Source organism: Somniosus microcephalus, chromosome 5 (assembly GCF_052327205.1).
Source record: "Somniosus microcephalus isolate GS21.2 chromosome 5, FLI_Smic_1.0, whole genome shotgun sequence".
Taxonomy (NCBI): Eukaryota; Metazoa; Chordata; class Chondrichthyes; order Squaliformes; family Somniosidae; genus Somniosus; species Somniosus microcephalus.
This window is the reverse complement of record NC_140991.1, coordinates 122,856,379-122,883,991: the sequence shown is the minus strand read 5'-3', so window position 1 is coordinate 122,883,991 and position 27,613 is coordinate 122,856,379. Positions and strand designations below refer to the sequence as shown.

The 27,613-nt window shown below is 48.9% G+C and overlaps 1 protein-coding gene across 9 annotated transcripts in view; it reads left to right on the top strand.

The window, feature by feature from the left end:
- LOC147117288 (poly(rC)-binding protein 3) overlaps positions 1-27,613 on the top strand; it is a 676,376-nt gene that overhangs the window by 238,327 nt on the left and 410,436 nt on the right. For 7 of the 9 annotated variants that reach the window (XM_085988147.1, XM_085988142.1, XM_085988144.1 and 4 more), the window contains one exon: positions 23,378-23,427. The gene's annotated coding sequence lies outside the window, so the exon portion shown is untranslated. Of the gene's footprint in view, positions 1-10,755; positions 10,827-23,377; positions 23,428-27,613 lie in introns of those variants that run through there. The other 2 variants (XM_085988148.1, XM_085988145.1) reach the window with 1 other exon arrangement.

Here is a 27,613-nt window from a genome sequence, read left to right as displayed (position 1 = left end):
TCTTGTGTAATAAACTTTATGTTGCACCTTATCGAATGCCTTTTGGAAATCCAAATATACTGTATCCACTGGTTCCCCTTTATCTACCCTGCTAGTTAAATCCTCAAAAAACTCTAATAAATTTGTCAAACACGATTTCCCTTTCATAAAACCATGTTGACTCTGCCTAATCATGCTATGATTTTCTAAGTGCCCTGATACCACTTCCTTAACAATAGATTCCAGCATTTTCCTGACGACTGATGTCAGGCTAACTGGCCTGTATTTCCATGTTTTCTCTCTCCCTCCTTTCTTGAATAAAGGCAAAGGGAATTCAATCCTGAGAAGTAATGCATTTGGGGAGGGCTAACAAGGCACGGGAATACACAATAAATGGTAGGATACTGAGACATGTTGAGGAACGTTGGAGTCCACAGATCCCTGAAGGTAGCAGGGCAGGTAGATAAGGTGGTTAAGAAGGCATACGGGATACGTTCCTTTATTAGCTGAAGCATAGAATATAAGAGCAGGGCGGTTATGCTAGAACTGTATAAAACACTGTTAGGCCACAGCTAGAGTACTGCGTACCGTTCTGGTCACCATATTACAGGAAAGATGTGATTGCACTAGAGAGGGTACAGAGGAGATTTATGAGGATGTTGCCAGGACTGGAGAATTTTAGCTCTGAGGAAAGATTGGATAGGCTGGGGTTGTTTTCTTTGGAACGGAGGAGGCTGAGGGGAAACCTTATTGAGGTGTATAAAATTATGAGGGGCCTAGATAGAGTGGATAGGAAGGACCTATTTCCCTTAACAGTATTCATTAACCAAGGGGCATAGATTTAAAATAATTGGTAGAAGATTAGTGGGGAGTTGAGAAATGTTTTCTCCCAGAGGGTGTTGGGGGTCTGGAACTCACTGCCTGAAAGGGTGGTAGATGCAGAAACCCTCGTCGCATTTAAAAAGTACTTGGATATGCACTTGAAGTGCAATAAACCTACAAGGCTATGGACCAGGAGCTGGAAAGTGGGATTAGGTTGGATAGCTCTTTTTCGGCTGGCACAGACATGATGTGTCATAAATTTATATGATTAGACAGCTAGTCTATTACAGTAAATGGATTAAAGTCTATGGGGGGAAAAATCGGTTGCTTTGCGCCTCCCATTTGCGCCCTAAGATCTCCTGCGCCCGCAGATCGTGACGTCAGTCAAGCGTGCAAAGCCCCGGTAGTGCCCCGGACTGGATATTGAGTGGCCTGCCGCTAGCAACGACAGGTAGAGGGAAGCGTTTTGCAGTCGGGAAGGGACTGGGGGAGCGCTATTTAAAGGTGACCGCTTCATGCCTTTTTTTGTTGGCAACATTTTTGCACCATGCATTCTGAGAGAGAGAGAGACTTCTGGAGAAATTCAACGCTGTGTGAAGGAGTTTTGGGTACTGAGCAGCACTTTGCAGGTTCATTTTGATTTGACCTTCCTTGCATCGATTTAGAAGAGACTTGGGGGGCTGTACTTTGAGCTCTTTCCCTGGATGCCTCCATTGTTCTTTCCAGCAGATTTGATGTACAGGCCTCTCCAGGCCGAGATTCAAGGCTGCAATGAGCAGGCTGTGGATGGAGAGCAAGATCGACCCTCCCCTTTAAGAACTGGCCGGTGCCAGTGTGTCTGTGCTCCATTGCTGACTGACATCACATGAGCTTCGCCAGCGCTCTGAGGTAGCGCCTTGCTCTTCAGCGTTAGCGCCTTAAGAGAGGTGTGTATCACCTGATTTAGCGCTCCAATCACCTCCTGGGGCGATAGAAGCCAAGTTTACAGTCAGAGGCGATAATTAGCGCCAGGCGCTAAACTTTGCGCCCGGCTGATAATTGCGCCCCAAACGGGGCGATACCAAATTTCTCTCCCTATGTGTTTGCAGTTAGCAATGTTTCCAGAATTTGTACAAACTCATCCTTATGAGCCGGCCTGGATAAACTGATTGCCTCACCTTCCTCAAAGTAAAAGTGATGAACCTCCATCTGTAGGGGTGCTATCCATTCCCCATAGATCCTCTGCTCCTGGGTAAATTCACCTCCCAGGCTGGTCTCTGTATATGGACTAGCTGGCTTAAATCTCATGTCCCTGGATCTCAGGGACACTTGTACATTTAAGTTGCATGCTTGTATCTGGCTGATATATATGTACAATCTTAATTTCTGTATTGTTCTTGCCCTCATGTGAGAGAGTCACTTACTGATTATATAGATACCCTTCTACAAATACCAGACAAAGAACTCCTATACCTTCTACTTTAAATACTAATATAAGAACTAGAATTAAACTAAGGACTGAGGACTTTGTGCACCTTAATTTCCAAATAAATTGCCTCAATTCTGTTGACTAATTTAAGTGACATGTGTTAGAAGAGTTCAGCTCTTTTGGTGTCAATCGCCTCACACAGCTATGTTGGTGCCCCGATGACCTCCAAATCAATGAAGCACCCACACCTAGAAATGCCAGGTCACTCTTTTACTCAACTTTACAGTTCTTTTTTCACAAAAGGTCTCATACAGGTCCAGATAAGACAAGATATTGTTAAGACTCCCTTAATAAGCCATCTCGGGTGCCATAGTCTATATGGCTTGGCTTCCATTTCTGGTTAGGAATGCATTGCTTGTGCAAGTCGGCATGGTTTAATTAGCATTAGCCCTGTCCTGTCCAGCATTCAATCTGACCACTCACTCCATTTTGAGGACACATTCAAGACCATTCTTTGGGCATTTCTCCTACATCCTCTCTGATGTGCCTCAATAATTCCGAGACTCGAAGTTAGCAGAACAAAAACAAGGCTTTTATTAACTTAGAAAGTAACACGTAAGAGAGAGAGATGTCTTCCTTCTGGAGACTGAGGCCAGACTGAAGCTAGCTTACAAACGGGGCCAGGTATGGGCGGAGCCCTAAACACAGCACATTCCAGCACATTCCAGTATACAATACAGCACATTCCAGTACACAATACAATGAGGTCTGGGGGAAGGGAAATGACACTGAAACCGATCTCAGTCACAGGCAGTGGTGAATGGAATATTTCATCACATTCACCCCTTCTATAGATTTAGTCTGTTCGGGGGTTTGATAGTCCTCTGCGACCGACGTGGCTGTTGCGGTGCCGCGGGTGTCGGCTGGGTGTCCCCGGTAGCCTCCTGGGTCTCTGCCGGGGGTGCCGCCAGGGTTGTTGGAGGGGTAGTTGGTGGGGGTGCCATTGGTCGGTGTTCTTCCGGGGGTGATGAAAGAGTAGTGGGTGGGTAAGAGTTGCTGTGACCGTCGTTGCCGCTATTGCCGTGGTTGTTGTCGATGCCGGCTGGGGCGACGTCTTTTATGGACACGGTGTCCTCCCTTCCGTCGGCGTGCCGGACATATGCGTATTGGGGGTTGGCGTGGAGTAGGTGTACTGGCTCCACGAGGGGGTCCGTCTTGTGGCCCCTCACATGCCTTCGCACGAGTACCGGACCTGGGGTGGAGAGCCATGGATACGCCTGAGGTGGATTTCCGGGGAAAGACAAACATTCGTTCATGAGGCGTGGTATTAGTGGCCGTACACAATAGCGACCATATCGAATGGAACACATCCGAGAGGACTTCCTGCCAGCGGGAGATAGGGAGGCCCTTGGTCCTTAGAGCTAGAGTGACTGCTTTCCATACTGTCCCGTTCTCTTGCTCCACTTGGCCGTTACCCCGGGGGTTGTAGCTGGTGGTACGGCTCGTGGCGATCCCCTTGGACAGCATGTACTGGCGTAACTCTTCACTCATGAAGGACGCCCCCCTATCCGTATGGATGTAGCTCGGCATACCGAACAGGCAGAACAGGCTGTTGAGGCATTTAATGACCGTGGCGCTGGTCATGTCTGGGCAGGGGAAGGCGAATGGGAACCGGGAGTATTCGTCCACAATGTTCAGGAAGTAAACATTGCGGTCGACGGACGGGAGGGGGCCCTTGAAATCTAAGCTGAGCCGCTCAAAGGGCCGTGTAGCTTTGATTAAGTGGGCTTTATCTGGGCGGTAGAACCGAGGCTTGCACTCAGCGCAAGTGCGGCAGTTCCTGGTCAGGGACCGAACTTCCTCAATCGAGTAGGGTAAGTTACGGGACTTTATGAAGTGGAACAGCTGCGTGACCCCTGGGTGGCAGAGGTCGTTGTGGAGGGTCTGTAGCCGATCCCCGGTGGCGCTGGCACACATCCCTCGTGAGAGGGCGTCAGGGGATTCGTTAAGGGCCCCTGGCCGGTAAATGATGTCGTACTCGAAGGTGGAGAGCTCGATCCGCCACCTAAGAATCTTATCATTTTTAATCTTCCCCCTCTGTTTATTATTGAACATAAACGCTACCGACCGCTGGTCGGTAAGTAGGGTGAAGCGTTTGCCGGCTAGGTAGTGGCGCCAGTGGCGCACTGCCTCCACGATGGCTTGGGCCTCCTTTTCCACGGAGGAGTGTCTGATCTCGGGCCCTTGGAGGGTCCTCGAGAAGAAAGCTACGGGCCGCCCCGCCTGGTTGAGGGTGGCCGCCAAGGCGAAGTCAGACGCATCACTTTCCACTTGAAATGAAGTGTTCTCGTCCACTGCCTGTAGCGTGGCCCGCTCAATATCCTGCTTAATGCTTTTGAAGGCGGCGTGGGCCTCAGCAGAGAGCGGGAAAGAGGATGCTTTCAAGAGGGGGCGGGCTTTGTCGGAGTAGTTGGGGACCCATTGGGAATAATAAGAAAATAACCCCAGGCACCTTTTCAGGGCTTTGGGAGTGTTGGGCAGGGGCAGCTCCCGTAGGGGGCGCAATCGGTCGTGGTCTGGCCCGATTTCCCCATTCTCCACCACGCTGCCTAGTATGCAGAGGCGCGTGGTGTTGTAAACGCACTTGTCCTCGTTGTAGGTGAGGTTGAGTTTTTGTGCGGTTTTCAGGAACCTCTCGAGGTTCGAGTCGTGATCCTGCTGGTTGTGACCGCAGATGGTGACGTTGTCGAGGTAGGGGAAGGTTGCCTGCAAGTGGTGGTCATCGACCATGCGGTCCATCTCCCTCTGGAAGACCGAGACCCCATTCGTCACCCCAAAGGGGACTCTGAGGAATTGGTAGAGGCGTCCATTCGCCTCGAAGGCGGTGTACGGGCGGTCCTCTGGTCTGATAGGGAGCTGGTGGTACGCTGACTTGAGGTCGATGGTGGAGAACACCCGGTATTGGGCGATTTGGTTCACCATTTCTGATATGCGGGGTAGCGGGTAGTCGTCTAGTAGGGTGTACCTGTTGATCGTTTGACTATAGTCGATCACCATCCGTTTCTTCTCGCTACCCCTTACCACTACCACTTGGGCGCGCCACGGGCTGTTGCTGCGTTCAATAATGCGCTCTTTCAGGAGCCTGTCTACCTCGGTCGCGATAAACCGCCTGTCCTCCCAGCTGTACCTCCTGCTTTTGGTCGCTATTGGCCGGCAGTTAGGGGTAAGGTTCGCGAATAGCAAAGGCGGCTTTACCTTCAGGGTAGCCAGACCGCACACTGTGAGGGGCGGCTGGGACCCACCGTACTTGAGCGTGATGCTTTGGTGGTAGCACTGGAAATCCAGGCCCAAGATCACGCTCGCACATAGGTTCTTCATGATTAATACTTTAAAATTATCATATACAGTTCCGTTAACGCACAATTGTACCGTGCAGTAACCCAGAATGGTCGATGTCTGGGTTTTATCAGCCATAGAGATGGTACCCTGAGTAGGGACCACCTTTAGGGAGAGTTGTTGTGCCAGTTCTGGGTGGATAAAGCTCTCCGTGCTTCCACTGTCAATTAAGCATTTAACCCGGCACCCGTTTACCTCAATGTCCACCATTGATCTGGATAGCGGGTGCGGCCTGGTCTGGTCCACTGTGACCGATGCCACTGTAGGGCCCTGATCGATACAAGATGGCGTCCACGCTGTCTGCTCACAAGATGGCGGACCCCATGAGGTCGGGCAAGATGGCGTCCAAGATGGCCGCTCCCACGGCGCACACGCGGCGGTGGCGGGTTTTCCGGCGGTTGGTTTTCCGGCGGGGTTCCCTCTGCACACCTTCCCGAAGTGCCCCTTCTTACCGCACTTAAAGCAGGTGGTGCCTTTCGCCGGGCACAGGTTTCTGGTGTGCTTTGGCTGCCCGCAGAAGTAGCAGTTGGGTCCCTGACGCGTCGCGGCTGTCGTAGGGCTTCTGGGGGGAGAGCGGGGCCCAGCCGGTGTCGGGCTGTCGGGCGGGGAAGATGCCTTCCAAGATGGCGGCGCCCTCGGTGCACACGTGGCGGCGTGGACGGCGCGGGCTGAAGAGTAGGCGTCTGAGTTTCTCTGGGCCACATCCAGGGATCGCGCGGTGTCCGCAGCCTGTTTCAGGTCCAACCCCGTTTTTTCCAGCAGTCTTTGCCGGATGTAAGTGGAGCTGAGGCCTGTGATGAAGGCATCGCGAACAAGCTCGTCAGTGTACACTGCGGCTTTTACATCTCGGCACTTGCAGTCTTTGCCAAGCATTTTCAGGGTGCTTAGGAACTCCTCCACCGATTCCCCAGGTCGCTGTGCGCGGGTAGCGAGCAGGTGCCTAGCATACACCTCATTCGTAGGCTGCTGGTAATGTGCCTTTAAGATGTCGCAGGCGGCCAGGTACGTCTCGGCGTCTTGGATGAGGGGGTAAACCCGGTGGCTTACCCAATTCCGCAGAATTCCGAGTCTCATCCTCGCAGCGTCCGTAGCATCTTTGACGGCTGCGGAATTGTCCAGGAAGAATTCCATACACTCAAACCAGTGTCCGAAGCGTGCTGATGCGTCCGGAGCATGTTGATCCAAATCCAAACGTTTGGGTTTCAGGAGTTGATCCATAGTGTTGAAAAATAAGTTAATAAAATTGATGTGCCTCAATAATTCCGAGACTCGAAGTTAGCAGAACAAAAACAAGGCTTTTATTAACTTAGAAAGTAACACGTAAGAGAGAGAGATGTCTTCCTTCTGGAGACTGAGGCCAGACTGAAGCTAGCTTACAAACGGGGCCAGGTATGGGCAGAGCCCTACACACAGCACATTCCAGTATACAATACAGCACATTCCAGTACACAATACAATGAGGTCTGGGGGAAGGGAAATGACACTGAAACCGATCTCAGTCACAGGCAGTGGTGAATGGAATATTTCATCACACTCTCCCCATCCAATCTCCAACACTTATGTATTTCTTAAGCACTAAGATCTGTTTGTGCAGCTGCCATTGCTGTATCCTAACCTTGCCTTTGCCCCCAAGCCCAATTCTCCCAAGTTTCCCACCCTTTCTAGCCCTGAATCCCCATCTCTCTACAGCTTTTCCTCTATCTACTGCCTACTTCAAGCCTAGCTTGTCTATAAGACCCATCTCCTGTCCCCTTAATCCCTTTCCTATTACCCAACTCCCATTCATGACCGACCCCCCCCCCTCCATGCTAGCTGGCATTTTCACTGGTTTCCTCTCCTCAAGCACTGTCGTGCTCACCTTTAAAACTGTTGTTATTAACCCTGCTCTAAAACTCAACCTTGACCCTTCTGTCTTCACCAATTACCACTCCATCTTCAACTACCCTTTCCTCTGTAAAGTCCTCAATGTATTGTGATTCCCAGCTCTGTGCCCATCTCTCCTATAATTCCCTGTTTGAATCTTTCTAATCTGGCTTCTGCCCTTCTCACAGCACCAAAATGGTTCTAACCAAAGCAATGATAGTCATCCTCTGTGATGGCAACTGTGGTAGTGTAACCCTCCTCGACCTCAGCAATCCCTCTACAGCATTCAACATAGTCGACCATGCCATCCTCCTCAAAAGCCTTTCCTCAGATGTCCTGTTCCATGGGAGTACCCTTGTATGGTTCCACTCTGACCCATTTGAATGTAGCCAGAGTATCTCCAGCAATGGCATCTCTTCCCACCTTCATGCCATCACCTCCAGTGTCCTCCAAGGATCTAACCATCGTCACCAACACTTCCTTATCTACATGCTGCCCCTTAGCGACATCATCTGTAGACATGAGGTCATCTTCCTCATGTACATGAATGATGCTCAACCTACCTGCCCATCACATCTTTCAGGTACTTGACTGCCTCTGTACTGTCAGAGTGCTTGCCTGACCTCCAGTCTTGAATGAGGCTTAACTTCCTCCAGCTGAACATTGGGAAGATGATAGCATCAGTTTTGGCTCCTTCAACAAGCTCCTTTCCCTTAGGCCTGATTTCAACTTCCTACCCTGCTACCGTCTCATGCTGAACCAGCCTATTCATAACCTTGGCAACTTTTAGGATCCTGAGCTGAGCTGCAGATCCCATATCCTCTCCATAACAAAGACCCTTCCTTCGATCTCTGACATTACCCACCTCTGGCCACATCTCTGTCCTTTAGGCGAAACCCTTATACTTGTCTTTGTCACCTCCGGATTCAACTATTCCAATGCTTTTATTGCTGGCCTCTCATCTTCCATAACCTCCAACGTATCCAAATCTCTGCTGTACATATTCTGCCCCGCAATAAGGCCCAATACCCCAGTCCTCACTACTGATCTACATTGGCTCCTTGTCCCTCATCACCTCAAGTTTAAAATCCTCATCGTTATCTTTAAATCCCTCTATGGCCTTGCCCCACCCTATCTCTGCAATCTATCTCTGCAATCTACCCCTGCACACACACTCTCTGTTACTCTTGACTTCAGCCTCCCCATTTTTTGTGCCCAACAATTAACCTACAGCTACTTTGATTTTGCTCTCCAGAATTCTCTCCTTAAATCTCTGTATCTCTCCTCCTTTAAAAATGCTTCACAAAACCCATTTGTTTGACTAAGGGTCACCTCTCCTAATCTCTCCTGTCCTGGCTGGACATTTATTTTCAATATGCCTATCTATAAAGCACCTTGAGCCTTGTTGGGACCTATTCTAACACTACCCAACGATAGATCTGAGTATTTTTTAAATGGTGAAAAGCTAGGAACAATGGAGATCCAAAGAGATTTAGAGATCCATATACACAGATCATTAAAATGTAGTGGCCAGGTACAAAAAAAAAAAAAATCTAATGGAATGTTGGCCTTTATATCTAGAGGGCTAGAATATAAAAGGGAAGACGTTTTGCTACAGCAATACAAAGCCCTGGTTAGACCACATCTGGAGTACTGTGTACAGTCCTGGACACTGCATCTTAGAAAGGATACATTGGCAGCGCAGATTCACCAGACTGTTACCAGGGCTCCAAGGGTTAAATTATGAGGAGAGATTGTGGCCCAGAAATTTGGGTCGGGGGCTTCCCGCGGGTGCAAGCCACCGACCTGCACTTACCTTGCGCGCCAGCCGTTGTGCTGTGGGCCCCCGTGGAATTCCGATCCTGCCGGCGCGCAGTGCTTGCGTATCCCAGGGGCGCAGTTAGTTCGATGCGTCCCCTGGGATCACGTGGGCCATGGAGAGCCAATCGGAGCAGGGAATGCTTCATTCATAAGTTTGACAGGAAGGGCTGTCAAAACTTATAAATACTACGGGCCCCAAAACATCACTAAATCTTCAAATAATTTTTTTTTAAGTCACATTTTTTAAATAACCTATAAATTACATGAAATAACTATTTTAAACAATAATTTAAATTTTTGAAAAAAATAATTTTATTTTCTAACGGGGCTAAAAATAAACTTACCTTTCTTTAAAGTATTTAAAAATAATAAACCTGTGGAAAAAATGTTTTAATTTTAATTAATTCACCACTTACCTTGTAAAAAGCAGGCCTTGCGACTGCTTTTTATATGTGTAAATCCTGCAGGCTTAACTTCCTGGGAAAACCTGCAAAAAAAAGTAAGTTTGATGCGCACGCGCAGCCTCTCCCGCGCACACGTTCGAACTCTGAACCCCTTCTTTCAGGGGAACGGAAGTGCCGGTTTCCCGTGCATGCGTACTCACCCGTGGAGACCCGAAGTTCTGGGCCAATATTATAAACTAGGCTTGTATTCTGTGGAATATAAAAGGTTCAGGGGTGATTTGATTGAGGTTTTTACGACTTTGAAAGGAATTGATAGGGTAAATAGAGAGAAACTTTTTCCACAAGGGGACATAAACTTAAAATCAGAGCCAGGCCATTCAGGAATGGAGTTAGGAAGCACTTCTTCACACAAAGGGTGGTAGAAGAGTGGATCTCTCCCACAAAGAGCAGTAGATGCTAGCTCAATTACTCATTTTAAATCTGAGAGTGATAGATTTTTGCTAGCCAAGAGTATAAAGGGATGGATGGAGTTAGGATACAGATCAGCCATGATCTCATTGAATGACAGAACATGCGCGAGGGGCTGAATGGCATACTCTTGTTCCAATGTTCCGCCTGGATATTCAGGTGAACAGTTAAAATCACCCAGGTTGCTGACCTGGCATAGAGCTGCCAGGAGATGATCTTCCCCGATTTTAACCTGCAAAACTGAGCAGGCTGCAAGGACACCCACCAAAGCCGATGAGGTCCTTTTTAACATTCATCGTCACTGGGATCCTACTGCAATTTTAGCTCGTGCCTGAGCGGCACTAAGTTTCCTGCTAGGCCAACCTAGCGGCAAAGAGGAGCGGGGCAGAAAAGCGTTATACTTACTTGTTTAACAAAAGATTTTACTTTTGCAGTTCAAAGTTCATTTTCAGTTAATTGTGAATGCATTTAAGATTTAATGCACTGATTTTCTCTTGGTAGTTTGTTGCAAAAATTACCATGTAATTCTATTACTTGTTAATGTCATTCACCGTTTATCATTTTTTCTTTACAGTATTGGAACAAATTGCGTGAATGTTGGTACTTATCCAATGTTGCAGTCTTTGCACTTCTTGCCAAAAGAATAAATCACAGATTTTATGAAAGTAAGATATTGTACTGAAGAACCTACATTAATTTTGAAATCCTTAGAGTAGGACTAAAATTCTGTGGGGATGGATAATTTAAGTCATGCAAATTTTGAAATAGTTATGGACCTCATACTGGGTGTTTTCAATTGTGTATCCAATCCCTCATCTGGTTAGTCACTGTTGTGTATTAATGTGCAGTCATTTTTCAGGACTATTTCTATTAATTTTTAAAAAATAAATGAAAGAAATTGATGTGGGAGTATGCCATGGGAAACAGGAACAACTGGTTAGCATTCTGTTGCAGGGCAAATGCATTATGGGAAATATGTTTTGCTTGTTGTATTAAACTGAATAGATCCCGTCAGCTTTTGGGTTCATTTTGAATTCTTGTACCACATGATACCTTCAGACAAAAATGAATATTAGATGATCACTTTACATGCATGAACATAGTGGGGGCGATTTTCCCAGCCCCGAGGAGGCGGGACAGTTGGCAAAATGGCAAAAACTGAGGGCAGGTTCGCAACCCGTCTCCTTGCAATTTTGCCGGAGGTGGGTTTGATGGGTGCAATTCGGTCCCACCGCCATCAGTCGGGAGAGGTAGTTAAGACCCTTAAATAGTAGTTAAGAGCCTCTATAATCCTATTTCAACAGGCCTGTTATTTTACCACATTTTCAGCGTGTTGCACGATCCTCCTAAACCACGCCAGCTGATTCTGGCGGGTTGACAAGTGGGTGGCCTCCTCACAGCTGCAGCTCCACCATTAAAATGGAGCTTTCATCAGGGAGCAGTTGCAGGTGGCAGAACATTTGTTCCACAGGTCTTTCAGCATTTTTAGCAGGCCTACCAAAGTCGGAGGTGCTGCAGCTTCTATCTCTCAACTGTGGGACCTCCTTGGAAGACCCTCTCCCCGCTTGGACTGAGCTCTTCCCCAATGGAGGTATCTACCAGCAGCATGGGAACCATTTATTTCCTTTCACCATGGATCTCAGATTTGGATGAGGAGTAGCCACGACAGCAGCAGAACGAGGCAGCTCAGCAGCAACAGCAGCAGCAGCCCCAACCTCCTGCTCACCCACCTGATGCTGCACAGGGCAGAAGGCGCCAGTGCATGGAAGCACGTCGCCGCAGGAGATACAACCCTCGCAGGGTTTACAGAGGATGAGTTACCTCAACATGAGTGAGCAGCAGTGCCAAAGGAGGCTAAGACTTTCGCGAGAGCTTGTCGGAGACATCTGCGTACTGCTGCACCAACACCTGGAGCCCAGAGGAGCGGGTGGACACCCCTTACCAGTGGCTGTCAAAGTCACTACCGCACTCAACTTTTTTGCCTCAGGCTCCTTCCAGGGATCATCAGCAGACATCAGCGGCATCTCCCAGTCAGCCGCCCACAGTTGCATCACGCAGGTTACCAATGCCCTTTTTGCAAAGGCCCACAATTACATCCACTTCTCAAGGGATCAAGCAAGTGTAACCGCGCATTCAGTTGGCTTTGCAAATATGGCAGGAGACTGCACACATGTGGCCCTTAGGGCACCCCATTACAACCCAGTTATCTTTGTCAACTGCAAGGGCTTCCACTCCCTCAACATACAGCAGGTGTGTAACCACAAGAAGGAGATTTTGCATGTTTGCGCCAAGTTCAGTGGTAGTTGCCATGACGCTTTAATCCTGCAGAACTCTAGTGTTCCTCTGCTCTTCAATCTGCCAAACCAACTTAACGGATGGCTCCTTGGTGACAAGGGCTACCCATTGAAGAAGTGGCTAATGACGCCGATCAGGAGGCCAGCTAACGAGGCTGAAGAGCGTTACAACACCAGCCACAGTTCGACCAGGTCCATCATCAAGCAAACCATTGGCTTGCTGAAGATGCGATTCCGATGCCTTGACAGATCAGGTGAAGCCCTGCAGTATTCAGCAGCCAGGGTCTCCAGAATGGTCGAGGTCTGCTGTGCACTGCACAACATGGCACAGCGTTGTGGCTTGCAGCTTCCTGATGAGCAAGTGGTCAGTTCATAGCCTCCTCAGATGAGGATGAGGAGGAGGTGGAGGAGGAGGAGCAGGAGGAGGACCAAGTGGCGGTGTATCGATCAGCAGCAGCGGCAGCACGTGAGCACATGGCTGCCCGTGATGCAAGGAATGCACTCATCCTGGCCAGATTTGCATAGGTTGTGCATTTTGGCACTGTTCTTGGCTCCATCTTAACACATGATAGACAATGGACATGACTCTCTGGCCACCAACCTCACCACGCAAGTGTTGTGAAGCCCGCAATGTGGAGCTGCCTAAGGCGAAATAACAGATGCCATCACGCCAACAGTTTGCCATCACCTCATTTTTATACATTCATACAGGGATAGCATTTCATCAATAAACAGAAAGAATCACCCAAGTGCCTACCCCTGTGACTAATGGTGCTTTATTTTTCTCTTACGCGTGCTCCTACGTGGTGCTCCCCTTGTGGCTTCAGCAGAAGTGGAGGCCCCTTGCTCACTTTGATGCTGCTCCTGCTTCGACACCTTTGCCGGGTGTCCTCTGGGTTTCCGAGCCTGTGAGGGCTCGGCAAACATCTGCTCATCCTGCGGCAGTACAGGGGCTGAGACACTCATCTCAGTTGGGTGTGGACTCTGGTGGGGCTCTGACCGAGGGCTAGGGAGTGGCATAGAGGTGTGAGCGCTTGGAGAGGAACCCCCACTTCCTTGTTCTCTGCCACCAACTTCCCTCTCATGGGTCAAGTCTACCTCAGCGCTTGCAAGTGGCTTGAGAGCACCTTGCTGCACATCAGGGGGTCCATGGGGACCCGTAGCTGCACTGGCAGGCCTACTCAAAAGGACTTCCTTTGGCTCTGGTTTCTCTGCTCAATAGCTGCCTATCACTCCTCCAGAGATGTCAGTCTATTCTGAACAATCACCATGTTTTCCTGACTCTGGCGACTTATTTCCTCCATGGCTGTAGCCAGCCTTTCCACGGAGGTTGCCATCCTTTCCGTGGTGTTGCGTATATGCGCCATTGCCTTCCCAATGGCACTGCTCATGTTAGAGTTGGACTTCTCCATCCTCTCCACACTTGCAGTGACCCTGGAGACAAGACCTGTCAGAGACTCCGGCACCTGCTCCTGGAGTTCCAGCACCGCTCTCCTTCTGGATGGACCCAGAGGCACAGGGTCCACATGCAGCAGAGCAATGCTAGGAAAGTCCTATGACCTCCAACGAGGACTCTCCACTGCTGTCCCTGTCTCCACCACCTGCTGATGCTCACCTGTGAGATGTGATACACACGGTGACAACACTACTCTGTGTCCTGAAGGTCCCACCGAGGTGTGCGTATCTGTGCTGGTGCTGGGTGCGCTTACATCTGCTGATGCTGCATTCTCAGAGGTTGCAGGTTCCCCTGAGGAGTCTTGTTGCTCAGCCTCTTCCTCGTCAACAGTGGGGTAGGGCTCTGTGGATGGTCCTGTGGGGGAGTAAAGGCATGGGTTAGACATTTGACAGAAGTGTGACATGCATATGCAATAGTGCAGATGCTCAAGTGGCATTCTAATAATGTACACCAGCAGCCATTTCATTCACTCAAGCAGTGTAAATGAGAGCGACGCAAAACTATTCTGTCACCAGCTTGGTCTGCATCGCCCGTCTGTCCGTCCCCCACTTCCACCTCCACCTCTGCGCCGGCGATGTCCTGGGCTGCCTCTTCAGATTGGGTGAGATGGGCTAGGGAAGGTGGCCCTCCTCCTGTCTTCGCCCTTTCCCTTCTATTGTGGGCTCTCTTTTCCTGCAGTGAGGGAGACAAGTGGAGTTGGAGTGAGAATGATGGAGTGAGTGTAGAGAGTCCAGAGCATAGATGCTTAGAAGGAGACAAAGATGGAGTGAGCTTCCATGTCCAAGGGCTCTCCCTGTGCGTTGTTAATCATTGTCATTACATACATTGAAAGGGAGTGTGAAGGCAGCATAGTCGAATAGTGAAGTGATTGGGTTCATAGAGTGAGAGGGATGGTGAAGGGTGCAAGGGTTGTAGGGGTAAAGTGAGATGTGGAGGAGGAGGTTGACAATGCAGAGTGCTGGTGATGAGAGGAGAAGGGGAGCAGAAGGAGGGTCAAGCTGAAGGTATACTCACATTGCCTGATCTTACAACATCATTGAACCTTTTACGGCACTGCAGCCATGTTCTGCTGCATACTGATCTGGAGGATAAATCCCTTGCCAGCTGGACCCACACAGCCTTGGTTTCTTTGGGAGGCCTCTTCCTCCCAGATGGAGGGTGGGCCGGGAATATTGTGGCCGGCCTCAGCATCATTGGGGGGTAGGGGGGGCTGCGTGGTGGGGATCGGAGGCCTAGTGAGGGGATCTTCGATCGCGGGGGCTTCCAGCCTCATTATAATATTTAAATTGACGTACCGCCCCCTGGGAGTGGGTTGGTCGCCCGCCCAGGTTCAGAAACACGTTCCGAAGTCCGGAAAACAATGAAAACCAGCTCGGCCTCGGTCCCGAGGTTGCTGGATTCAGGACGCTCAACCTGCATTAAAAAGTACCCTGCTGGCTTTGGTGGGTATCCTTGCTGCCTGCTCAGTTCAGCAGGTCAAAATACAAACGTGTCAGCTCCTGGCTGCTCCAGGGCAGTTAAGTGACCTGGGCGATTTTTACAGCTCACCTACTCGGTTCCTGTATTTTTCTGTAGGTTATGGTTTGTTCACAGTCCCTTTAAATCCAGTACAGTACACCCCGGTGACAGTTGAAATTTTGTAAGATTGGTCTCCTTGCCCAGTGGGCTGAAGGGAATGTGGTTGGATGGTGGCAGGGTCTGCATTCCCATCCCCCAAGTGACTGAATGGCTGAGTTTCTATCGGCAGGCGAGTGCCAGTGATATGGTCGTAGTGGCGTGCACCTGCATGCCCTATGGTAATTAGGTGCCCTCCATTTGACCCCACAAACTCTAGCAGGGTCGGTGTTGGAGGGTACCTGTGGATACAATCCTGACTCAACTGCCAGGATTGTGTCCTGTGCATTTTCAGCCCATGGAGTTTAACCACCAGCTAAAGCCGAAGTCATGGCCTAAGTTAATCCTGATGCAATGTTGCAATTTTCATTGGTCCGAAGCTTGAGAGTGATAATTCATACTTAAACAATGTGGTGTGATAGGTTCAATTTTTATTTGACTCAGTTCTTTTCTCATGTGTCAGCCTTGGCTCAGTTGGTAGCACTCTCGCCTCTGAGTGTAGGGGGTTTTGGTTTGGGGTTTTTGTCTGGTCAGTCAGTCGTGTGCCTGAGCTGCCCCAGCCCCGTGCGGTTCGAACCGCTTCCCCCTTTTTAGTTCTGAGCACCGGACTTATTTATGAGTAGCGATGATGTGTGCTCCCCGGCTACGGCACCCCGAGAGGTCAGTAACCGTCATAGCGTGCTCCCACTTTATGACATAGGGCGGGACCGCTGCAAAACGAATGTGTGCACCCCTTTGAATGATTCCAATGTTCTCCACCCTGTATACCGGGGCGGGTCAGGCTGTCCTACCCATGACCGGCATTCTTACAACTATCCCCATAATTGCTAAAATTCTCCTCTGCATCCCGTTTGCCGCTCCCATCGATCGCTATCGGTGCTGTGTCTCCGGAGCACCCATAGAGGTGGGAATCCTCCATGTCACCTCGCCTTCCGAAGCTCAGTCCTATCAGGGCGAGTAGGATTACGCCCCCCTTCATTCCGTAAATTTTCCTGTAACAGATATAGAAGCACACAGCCAGGTTCCCTAGAGATTCACTGGCTTGGGTGAAGCATGGTCGGGTCTTGCGACCTCGACTCAAATGTACACACTCGGAGCAGATTACTTAAAACTAACCATCACCTTAATTAGAATTAAATTAAACTCAACACTATATAAACGTAAAAATTAAACTACCTAAACTATATACAGCCGCCGCCCGTCTCCGGGTGGCCAGCCTAATCCCTGTTTGGTCTGCTGCAGGCTGCTCCCTGCGGCATGGCTGCACTGACCTGCACTTCCGGTCCCTTGCAGTCTGTAGCTGCCAGTTGGGGACCTTTGTCTTCCGACTTCTCTTTAACTCGGGAGGTCGCCCTTTTTAACTGAAGAGCCGGTGACCATACTTTTCTGGACTGGGGTGGCCGAGGAGACCTCCTAGGGAGTACTACTGGTGGGGCTACCCTGGCAAGCGGACCCTTGGCTCGGGTCACAGTCCTCGCTGGCTGGGGGCCTTCTCCCCTGGGTCCCTCCCCTCCCAAACCTGGGCTGAGGACAGGTAACCTTTCGCCGCCTGTTGCAGCAAGCTGTGAGTCTCCGCCCCCAGGTTCCAAACCTGGGTCGGGGGCGGGATTCTCGCGCTCGGGCTCCTTCCCATCTGAATCCCAGAGGATTGGGGGAGTGTCCTGAACAGTGGGCGGAATGGCTCCTCCCCTAACACAAGCTACAGCGCCTGCCTGTGCAGCCTGTGAGCTTGTACCCGCTGCGGGCTGAGGATTTCCAACCTCAGACCTTGTCCCAACTGGCTGCTCTTTCTTTTCGGGTTTAAACAACTTACAGTACTTTGTTTAATATAACTAGCAGCCTGCCAGTAACCCTGTTCTAAATTCTTTCTCCTTACCAGGGCGGCCTTAAAGGCGGAATCTTGGGCTTGGACCTGCTTTTGGTCCGGGGCCAAAGCTACCCCCTGTGTGCCTCCCTTGTCCCGGATTGCTGCTACTGGGCCTGCTCTACAGGGGTCCCAGAACTCTCCTTCCCTATCCCCCTGCTTGGCCACCTCGTCGGTCTTGTGGTTACCCTCCCACGTGGTATGGAGGGATCCTAAATCTATGGCCAAAGGTTTTGACCTTTCCCCAGCCTGCTCGTTCCCTGTGGATCCCATTAAGCTAAATGGGACCTTGTTAGACCGGGGTGAATTGGTCAGGTCTTCCGAATGGACCACCGTGCTGGAAGCTCCAGTGTCCACCGAATATCTCCCCTGCACCGTCTTCACCCCCATCTTAACATAGGGCCTGCTCCCCTCAGCATTTTCGCGGGGACACAGGTCGACAGGCTGCGCTGGTTCTAGTCATTGCTGGGAGTGGGATGGGGCAGATGGGGTCAAAGCACTGGTGGTGGCTGCTATTTTCCCCTGGCTGGCCAGGAGGAGAGATCGTAGGGACTGTAAAAATGACTCGATCGCAACGAGAGCAATTTCCGTCTCTGCCTTCTGGGCTGGGGCTGTGGAGTTCTTTACTTTACTGTCTTTCCATGGATTTTTACAATCCTTGCGCCAGTGGCCGTCCTTCCCGCACCCATAACAGTTTAACTTAGCCTGGGAGGGACAGTTCCCCTCCTGGTGCCACTCTTTCTTACTCTGGCCCCCAGGTTTAACCTCATGGACTTTTCCCTTGGGTTGGGGCGTCTCGATACCCCTCATTTTTAAATGCTATCGTGAGCTGGCGGATCACCGTTTCCTCGGTAGTCTGGGGGCTACTAGGGTCAAACCAGGCCGCAGCCTGGGCTCGGATTTGGGGCAGGCAGTTTGTCATTAGACAACGGAGCCAGTGGGTCAATTGGACTTGGTTCAGTAATGTCCGCGCTGGCAGTCCCAGGCACGCGCTCTGGTAGACTGGCCACAGCCTGTCTGCGAACGCCTGCGGGGACTCCCCTGGGAGCTGTACCGTTTTTTCCACCCGGGCGAATGGACTACCGACATTGAGTCCCATGGCCTCCAATATCTCGCTCCTCAAATCCTCATAATCTTTCTGCCCCTTTTTACATTCATCAGACAGGGTCTGGAGGAGTTCACTCCCCAGAGAAAACAGCAGCATCTTAGCTTGCTCTGCGTCATCACAGTCATTGACGCACGCTGCCTGTTCTATCTCCCTGAAGTGCAGAGAGAGGTCTCCCTTTTCGGTGAGCTTGGGGATGTGACTAACCATGGCCCTGAGCTGTTGGGTGCCATGCGGCACCACAAACTGATTTTGGATGGCCCCTGGGTCCTCGTCCTCAACGGGCGGGCCATACCTCCGTTGTCGGAGGGGGTACACCGGCCCTGGTCCCGGCCTATCTAGCGGGGCCTGCTGTGCTTCCCCTACCGCTTCATCCTCCACCCCCCCTTGCTGCCAGAACTCCTGAAAACTCGGAGCTATGGGTGGCGGCCGTGGGACCTCTGATTCCCTAGCCAACTTTGTTCTGGGTGCTGCCTGTGGGACGGTTCTGTTTGGGTTGCCGGTAAAGTCCGACTGGCCCACCTTTGGGCTGATGAGGCATACCATGCCCTTCGCCCTCGATAAGGCCATGCCCAAGCTTTCTATCTCCTCCCTACAGGACCCGTGATCTGCCTCCTCGAACCCCCGGTCGCAGGCTAGCTTGTATGCTGCCTTTACCTCCTTTACTTTCTCCTCCTGCTCTTTTAATTTTTGGGTGAGGTCGCAAATTGTGTCCTGCAGCTTCATCTCGCTACCCCTCGCCTCTCTGACCTGGTATTCTAAGTGCTCCATCTTGCGCCTAGCGCTGGCTTTACTTTCAGCGGTCTGGTATTCCAGGCGCTCTACCCTAGCCTGATGTTCCCATTGCACCTCGACGGCCCGGGCCTCCAGGCGCTCTACCTTTGCCTGGTGTTCCCGTTGCACCTCGAAGGCACGGGCCTCCAGGCGCTCTACCTTTGCCTGGTGTTCCCGTTGCACTCCGAGGGCCTGAGCCTCCAGGCACTCTACCTTTGCCTGGTGTTCCTTGGCCGTCTGCTCTCTTTCTTGGCTTAACGCCTGAAGCGCCACTAGCACCTTCTCTTCCGCTAAAACATCCTGCATTTCTAGGGCCAATTTCTTGAGCTTGGCAACCTGTGCTGCTACAACCCTGTCCAGCACTAGGACCTGTTTCTTATAACATATTAACCAGACTGCCTTTTCAATTGCCCTCTTATGCTGTTTACTCGCCGTCCACTGGGCAACGGCGTCTATGGGACGCTCGGCCTTTAACATAGCGCCCACCCATTCCTTGGCAATATTAACCTTTCTACACACATAAGTGGACAACCTCTCTTCCATTGCTGTTTCTCCCTCCGCACCACTGTCTGCCATATCGCATACTGTCGCCGATGCTCCTACCTGGCTCGCAATTTCTGTAGGGGGTTTTGGTTTGAGGTTTTTGTCTGGTCAGTCAGTCGTGTGCCTGAGCTGCCCCAGCCCCGTGCGGTTTGAACCGCTTCCCCCTTTTTAGTTCTGAGCACCGGACTTATTTACGAGTAGCGATACAGACAAACGAAACCAGTGGTTTGGTGCAAAGAAACCCAATGTTTATTAAAATAGAGAAATAATTATTATACAGAGAAAATCACTATGGATGCAACACAATTACACTTAGCGGGGGAGGAGAAACGGACACATCGAGGGAAAATGACTAAAATGACAATTTTAGCAATCCCCTTAACTCCTTAACTCCCACCTATCTAGGTTGTCTTGTGATGGGCCAGAAAATTGATGCTCACCAGTCTAGGATGTTGAAACGCCTGCTCCATGCCCTGTTGCCTGTCGATGTTTTTAGGTTTTCACTGCCCCAGAGCAGATACCCCAGTAATTCAAATGTAACTGCGGGTGTCCTACTTTCCTGGATGGGCTCTTCATCGATGATCCTCTCGCTGGGTTGATGATACGGCAGGGCACTGGAGGTGAGGCGAGAGAGAGAGAGAGAGAGAGATGGCTTCCCGAGGGACTAGTTATACCCCTCCTGGGAGTCCTTATCTCCCGCCAGATCAGCTTGTTCCTTTGTCTGACCTGGACGTGTTGAAGCTTATACAAAGGAAACTGATCTGGGCCCATCGACCTGGATGGCCGGTTAATCGGTTTTTGAACGTCTCATAAGTGTTTCCCTTTGTCCCACTGGTTTCGTGATGGGGCCATTCCAGCTTGAATGCCCCGTTGATCATTTGCAAACAGTGCTGATGTCCTCTAACAAAGGTCTGAATGCAGCTATTACATATTGATTGACTGTGCAAACGGCCTTGATGGGTTTTAATCAGAGGCCCGAATGCCACTGGTTTGCTTCTCATGCATAAATGCAGAAGGTTTGTCTGCCTTCTAATTTCTGGAAAGTTCCTTCTTTGTCAGCCCAAACTGAAACTTACAGGCCTTGGCCATGAGGTTGACCGCAGCCATCTTGTTGAGCCCTGGAGCCCTGGATTTTAAACTCAGTCCAGCCAGGGTTTCTCCAATAAGCCAAAAGTAAATCTTCGGGGGAGACATGAAATTTGCAAATCCTTTCATGAGTCAGAAGGTTGTGGGTTCAAGTCCCATTCCAGAGACTTGAGCACAAAAATCTAGGCTGACACTCCAGTGCAGTGCTGAGGGAGTGCTGCACTGTTGAGGTGCCGTCTTTTGGATGAGACGTTAAACCGAGGCCCTTCTGCTGTCTCAAGTGGATGTAAAAATCCCATGGCTCTATTTTGAAGAAGAGCATGGGAGTAACCCCCAGTGTCCTGGCCAATATTTATCCCTCAATCAACATAACAAAAACAGATTAACTGATCATTATCACATTGCTGTTTGTGGAAGTCTGCTTTGTGCAATTGGCTGCTGTGTTTCCTACTTTACAACAGTGACTACACTTCAAAAAGCACTTAATTAGCTGTAAAGCACTTTGGGACATCCTGAGGTCGTGAAAGGTGCTATATAAATGCAAGTCTTTTCTTTCTTTTAGTTTGAGAGTTAAGTATTCAAAATCCAGGAGGTCCTAGGTACTCTTTTTCATTATATTAAAAAACTGATCTGTTGAAATCAGTGGGTAGTTAAAAATTCACATGAGAAGAGATGGTTTGAAATTTCAGAGGAGCAATTAGTCAGTGCTGATATTTATTTAAAAGAAAAAGAAACATTGTGTATTTTAAAAGTTATTTACAACATTGTGATTTAGTTTCTGGAGTTGTGATTTTTAAAATTACTTTGTTCACTTGAAAGGTTAGGTAGAAGGTTGCCTACAATAAATGTATAACTATTTTAAGTGCATGTTCCTCTTTTGTAAAACATATTTTCTTGCTTTTTTAAATGGAAAATGAGGTATGAAGTGATGCTCTATTGCTTTCAAAAACTGAAGTGAGATATAACTCCATAGCTAAAAGGAATTAGCAGATGGAGTTTGCTCTTTGTTTTCTGGGCACATTTCAAAAACTTACCTGTATCTCAAGGCAAGGACAGACTCTTAAACAAATGAGAGGTTGGAACTCACCCATGAAAGTGATCTATGATATTAGAGACAAAATGATCTAGGATAGGAAGTTTAGAAAATACTTCAAAACATAATAAGAAGAATCTGGTAATGGATTTAGTCCATTTGGAAGTAGCAGAACTTCGAACCTACAGTCACTGATTATGTTGTGTTGATTAATGCTGTTAATACTACTGGTTTTATATTTTTCCCCTGCTTTTGGCTCTTACTGGCCTTGAGGTGTTTGTTACTTGCTTCAGCATGCAGATGTGACAATATTGTTCTGCAAAAATGGTTATGGTGAATCTTTTCTGCTGAAGTATGGAGACAAAAGATGGATTAATAATGGCCAGATTGTTTTAATCAGCTCATGTTGGGAACTTTCATTATAACCAGAGGTCAGATAGTCAGCCATAATTAAACTGCAGGAGTTGAACTTACTTTTGGATTGTGGATTTTTATTGGGCCATATTTTGCGACCCCTACGGGTGAGTATGAGGTGCGCACGCGCCCGTAAGGGCCGTGCAAGTTCTGGGTTTAGACATTCTCTTGACAGATCCTCCGCATCCCCGGGAAAAGTGCCCCGCAGGCAGAGAGTTACGCTATTTACCCAACTTCCGCCCGCTGGAGGCTCGTGAAATTCTTACGCCTGGTAAAAGCAGGCGTAAGGCCTGTTTTTACCAGCATAAGAGTTTTAAAAAATAGAAAAAGAAAATATTATCACTCTGAGGTGATTGCACATTAAAAACCCTGACAAATAAGGTAAGTTTATTTTTAGCCCTGTTAAAACATATACATTTTTTGTTTTACATATTTAATTAAATGGAATTTTAATCAATTTTAAATATGTAATTAAAAAAAATTATTTCATGTGTTTGTGTATTTTTTAAGTGATCCCCGTTCATACTTATGGGGATTCCGTATGTACGGAACTCCCATAAGTTTGAATGGGGATTCCCTTCTTTTATTGGTTGGGCCAGCCCATGTGATCCCATGGGCGCTTGGGAACCACCTGAGCCCCTGGGATATGTGGGCCTCTGCCTGCGGGTACCCGGTGAGGCCCAGGAGCGCGAGTCTCTGCACCTCCCGGACCAGCAGGTAAATTCATAGATTTTTTTACAGGTCGGAGGCATCCGCCCACCTAAAGCCTCCAACCGCAAATTTTGGGCCATTTGTTTCAATGGCTTTTTTTTCTCAAAACGTGATAATATTACATTAAAAATTTTAGGAGGAGTCATATACTTGATGCTGCAGTGCGAATGTTGGGGCTATATTGACCTAACATTGATATACTGTGGAAAGCATATAATTCATTAACAGGGCATGGTTAAAACATGTGCCTTGACTTGTATTGCTGAGAGCTGTTGTTGTATAGTTAAATGGAGACAGACTTACTTTGAACTGTTGTTTTTAGGTCATCATCAAGTAACAACCCAGAGACGCAGTGCCACAGCTGACGCAAAGGTGAGAATTTTAGTGGATAATAACTCATGAGGGCTATGGATTTATTTTTGTTTATTTGGGTGGAGTATTGGGGTCATCTTATGTGGGTTGACTTGTATGTGCCTGCCAAGGAACCAGAGGAGTGCGGGGAAGAGAACGGTGTCAGGGCCCCCTCTGGAAATGTTAAGGAACTGCTTCCTCAGCTTCTTTGTAAGGGTGCTGTTTCAAAAATATGAAAAAATATATTTCACTTGCCTGAACTCTTGGGGATCCAGTCCACAATCCTCAGCCAGAATAGACCCACAACTGCCATTTGGAGACTCGGTGTGCCTGGTTTCACCAGATGTACTGCTGCCGATTTTGTGCTGTGTCCTTGTGATGCTGAGAATGCAGGAACTTCCAGCATTGGGCATCCTCTTCCCAACCCCTTCTACGCCGTAAGGGGTTGGGAAGAGGTGGCGACTCTTCCAGTTACAAGGGCCTGTGGAATCCCAGATTTATGACTGGGACCCAGATACGCTGGATCTTGGACTAATTTCTGACACCAGAAAGGCTGCATATTTTTGACTCCAGTATCTTTTGCTGCTGGTGACTTTAGATTAACATTGCTGTAGTTTTTTGCACCTGAATATTAACCTTAGTTGCTGTAATCTGAAATCATTTTGGATTTATTGAATAATATGTTTCCTAAGATGCAAAGGATAGTGTATGGTAGAATAGAGATTATGATACCGGGCTAGTAACCCAGTGATCATGAGTTCAAATCCCATTGTGCCAAATTGTGAACTTGAATTCAATAAATCAATTTGAGAACTCGTACATTATGTCGTGTGCTGAAAAGGGGCCGCACCACTGAGTAATCATTTGCTGATTGATCAATTACTGCTCTGGACTGGGCCTACTGTCCTGGGGTAGAAGTAAAAAAAAAAAATAATTTGCTCACCTTTACCTTCGGGCCAATCCAGTCACTGCCTCCCTCTCTTGAATGCTGCTCTGAGATTTGCACTGGCTTTGCAAGCTGATCATCCCTGTTGCACAGCTACAGGAATAGGCACACTGTAGAAGCAACAAGGTGCAAAATGATTTTACACTTTAATTTGGGAAATTGCCTTTTTATCTCCACATGATTTAAATTTATTTTTAGCTTAATGGACTCTTTTTCCTAAAGAAACTTCAGGCACAAACTATGGCTACATAAATAAACAATCATTTATTATTAATATACTATAAAATTGACATTAGAATTTTAACAATATCTTGGGTTTACGCATGAATTAGAAATGCAACAATACAATAACACTGTCTGAATTTCCAAAACGCATAACCTTTTTGGAAATCAAAGTCTACCTTAGACTAACCCCATAACGAAAGTTATATACTCATGGTTGGCTCCTGCTTGTCGGGAAGATTCCAAGTGTTTGGATGGATACCGTTGTAGCGCAGCGTGACTTTCTCTTGCAGCCAGGTTATCTGCTTCACAGGTAATCTGTAAGCCTACATAGGCATGAAGCTGTGAGGTAGCGACCAGTCAGGAAGATACCAGGTAAGGTAGTGCCACCAGGAAGCGAAAGGCGAGGTTGGAGCAGTTGCGGTGGAGGTGTGTCTCTTTACTCTGAATTCTGCCTAGCTTTAAAAAGCCTTATCATAGAATCACACCTCTGGTGGTTTGTCACGGTGGCTTGTCAACAATAGGTTCCTACAAATACAGCCCATGATTGATTGACACACTTGTTTTTGCTGTGTCCACAACATAACCTATGCAGGTGTTCAAAATGACCTCCAACCAGCCTGGACTCGTTCTTGTTTCTAATTCTGCTCCAATGCCTCTCTACCGTCATCCAGCTGGATGGGACTGCACGCACCTGGTTTCATCTCTATCTTTACAGCCACAACCAATGGTTTCTCTTCCTGAACCCTCACTGTTACCTCTGGTGTCCCCCAAAGATCTATCCTTGGCCCCCTCCTATTTATCATCTACATGCTACCCCTTGGTGACATCATCCGGCAACACAACGTGAGTTTTTACATGTACGCTGATGATACCCAGCTCTGCCTCTCCTCCACCATTCTTGGACCTTCCACTGTCTCTATATTACCAGACTGCTTGTCTGACATCCAGCACTGGATGAGTAGAAATTTCCTCCAATTAAATACTTGGAAGACTGAAGCCATTGTCTTCGGTTCATGCCACAAACTTTGTTCCCTTTCCACTGATTCGATCTCTCTCCCCAGCAACTGTCTAAGGCTAACCAAGTCTGTTCATAACCTCGGTGTCATATTTGATCACGAATTGAGCTTCCTACCTCATAGCCATTATATCACTAAGACCGCCCATTTCCACCTTCATAATATCGCTCGTCTCCACCCTTACCTCAACTTGTCTGCTGCCAAAACCCTCATCCATGCCTTTATCACCTCTAGACTTGACTATTCCAAAGCACTCCTGGCAAGCCTCCTGTAGTGTATGTACCTTTAAGAGAGAACTACTTTTACAGCTCCTGTATACTGTGGTACCGGCAGTGACCACACCTGCATATAAGCTTTGAGCAGGCATCTGTACTGTTAGTTTTTAGACTACCCTCATCCAGTAAACACCTGTTGATTGTTGATCTGCAGTCTCCGTCTATTTATTGAAGAACACCATACCTTAAGATTCATGGATTCAACAGTGGCGACGAGGTCGATTCAAATCTACCTGCAACTCTGCATTTCCTCTCAAGGATTCGCTCCGGGAGGACAGTGGAAGAAAGTCGAGGCCAGAAGCACGGGCGTCGACCACGAGCAACCACCCAGTCATCCGGCAGAGAGTGAACATCGCAGGGGAGGCTGTTGAGAGCTGGGCTTGGTTCCCCAGCCACGACGATCCAGCAACAGACCGGCAACAGGTACAGCGCAGACCCTTCCCGGACAGCGGCGGCTGGAGCCGACCGACGGCACAGAAAAGGCCGAGCAGCGTCGACGGGGTAAGAGAGAGGGTAAAGCGCACAGGGCGCAGCCGGGGGTTGAAGACCGAGCGGCGTCGACGGAAAACAAAAAAGAGAGAGAGGGTAAAGCACAGCCGGGGTTTAGGACCGAGCGGCGGCAACGAGAGAGGCGCACAGGAGAACGCGCAGAGCGCAGCCAGGGCTCAAGGGCTGAGCAGCGTCCGCGGGGAAAGAAAGGAAGCACGGGAGACGCAATTGAGCTGCGGAGAAGAAGGGAGAGCGCGGGAGATGCCATTTTTGAAGCCGCAGCAGAGAAGAAGGGCGAGCGCGGGAAGAAAGGAAAGCGCGGGAGACACCATTTTGAGCCAGCGGAGAAGAAGGGAGAGCGCGGGAGACGCCATTTTAGCTAGTCTAACCACACCCAGGGATGCCGAAAAGTGGCAGTGTCACAGCGTTCGACAATGAAGTCGAAGATTGGGCGACATATGTGGAACGCATTGAGGTGTACTGCAAGGCGAATGAAGTGCCAGATGCCAGGAAATCACTGGTTTTGTTGAATTCCATGGGTGCAAAAACGTATGGCTTACTGCGAAACCTAATAACCCCAGAGAAGCCAGTGGATAAGGATTTCGAAAGCATAGTGGAAATCCTACAGGACCACTTAAACCCCACACCGCTGCTGATAGCAGGAAGATTTAAGTTCCACAAAAGGAACCAGCATAAAGACGAAAGTAATGCTGAGTATTTAACGGAACTGCGCAAGCTATCGAAACACTGCCAGTTTGGAATGGGACTAGCAGATACGTTAAGGGACAAGTTTGTGTGTGGGCTTCAAAGTGAAGGAACCCAGAAACGGCTTCTATCAGAAAAGGATCTTACGCTGGACAAGGCTTTCAGCATGGCAGTATCACACGAAGCAGCCGCACGGGGTGCTGCAGAGATACAACGGAGACCGCAAGAATGTGGCACCAATGAAATGTCATATGGAGCAGGGAAGTGTTATCGCTGTGGCAGAACAACACATGACCAGAAGGATTATTGGTTCAAGGACCAAGTGTGCAGACAGTGTGGAAAAGCAGGACACATAGCAAGAGTCTGCAGGTCAGGGAAGAAAACCAGCAGCAAGAAATCTCCACAGGAGAAGTACAAAAAGGTACATAAGGTGATGGACAGTAGTTCAGATGAACAGAAAAGTGATACAGACTCCGGAAGCAAGGAGCTGGGTTGTCTGAAACTACATAAGGTAATCAAAATGGAGGATCACCAGACTATCTGGGTCACGC